The 1,424-nt window shown below is 45.1% G+C and overlaps 1 non-coding gene across 1 annotated transcript; it reads right to left on the bottom strand.

Annotated features, from left to right (window-relative positions):
• Positions 1 to 1,148: 1,148 nt before the first annotated feature.
• Positions 1,149 to 1,223, bottom strand: Trnat-ugu (transfer RNA threonine (anticodon UGU)). Its single transcript has one exon. It is a non-coding gene; the product is annotated as a tRNA-Thr (tRNA).
• Positions 1,224 to 1,424: the final 201 nt, after the last annotated feature.

Genomic DNA, 1,424 nt, shown 5'->3' with positions numbered 1-1,424 from the left:
AAGTTACCCAATCAGACCCTTGCGCGTACAAATTCAAGCGGTCCGTCAGAGACAGTGTCGTCAAACTTGTATTTCGTTTTGGTTTCCTAGAACCGAACAAGAGAGCAATACAAAAATTAGACTTGGGACGATAGGAAGGATCGAACTCGAGCCAAGGGCTGAACAGTCTCTCACGCTATCTTCTGCACAAACACTAATGGCATCTGACCACCCAGTATATCTTCGATAGGGTGCCTCTTGAAACACATTTCGGCTACTTTGGGTACGGACGTACGAACCCCACGACCACCAACAATTTGTCCAAATTCTAAATAATTTACCTCCGACGCAACGCATTCAGAACTAAACAGAACAATGTTCTGACAGCGACTAACACGTGCAACGTTCTGAGGGCCTTCCGCAGGTGCCGTTCGTGATTAAATATAACAGCGCAAAACGCAGTCCTGACTAGCACCTGCATTTATGTTGAAAGTTGTGTGTCTAGCGGTGTTTCAGAACTTTCTCGAACCACAGTATATATAGTACGTCCACATTTATACTCCGCAAGCTACCTTAAGGTGCGTGACGTAGCATAATTTGTATATCACCATCACTTCCCTCCCCTTTCCTGTTTCAGTTGTATGTAGTCTTCGAAAAGAAAAGAAATGTCACCAAGCCTCAGTGCTAACTCGAATCTCTCGAGCCTTTACTCTCATGAATATTTTCACGTAATTTGCATTGGAAATAACTTACTGACTGACTCTTCTGAGAATGTACGCTCTCGGAATCTTATAAGTAAACCATACAGGAATGCACTAACCCTAGCGTCGGCGACTGGAGTGGGCAGAGCATCTCCATGACGCATTCGCGCTCACTAGACGATCCTGTTAGGAACCGTGTAGCTCTTCTTTCGATTTTTTCATTTACTCTATTAACCCTTCTGATACACACAGAGGTAATGGAATTAAGCCAGTTACCGTATTTCGCGTATATTTGTACTTTCACCCTTGCTTACAATTCCGGAGTCTCTGCATTTGTTCATTATATATCTATTAGCGTTTTTCACTTACCATATATAAATATCCTAATTCCATGAAATGATAATTAAATAGACACCCTAGCTGCATACAGGCGTTGATGTACTTCATTGGGGACATGTTGAAAATGTGTGCCCCGACCGGGACTCGAACCCGGGATCTCCTGCTTACATGGCAGACGCTCTATCCATCTGAGCCACCGAGGGCACAGAGGATAGTGCGTCTGCAGGGACTTACCCCTTGCACGCTCCCCGTGAGGTCCACATTCCCAACATGTCCACACCACTACATTCGTAGTGCGCCTAATAGGTGTTTGCCATCATACTCATTACTCGTGGCAGATTAATCTACCAAGTCCCGTACGAGTTCGGGCATAGCGTGTGCGTTCGCACAAGAAGGTCAATAGCC

The sequence above is a fragment of the Schistocerca nitens genome, chromosome 4 (genome assembly GCF_023898315.1).
Source record: "Schistocerca nitens isolate TAMUIC-IGC-003100 chromosome 4, iqSchNite1.1, whole genome shotgun sequence".
NCBI classification, from domain to species: Eukaryota; Metazoa; Arthropoda; class Insecta; order Orthoptera; family Acrididae; genus Schistocerca; species Schistocerca nitens.
This window is presented reverse-complemented; position numbering and strand designations above follow the sequence as displayed.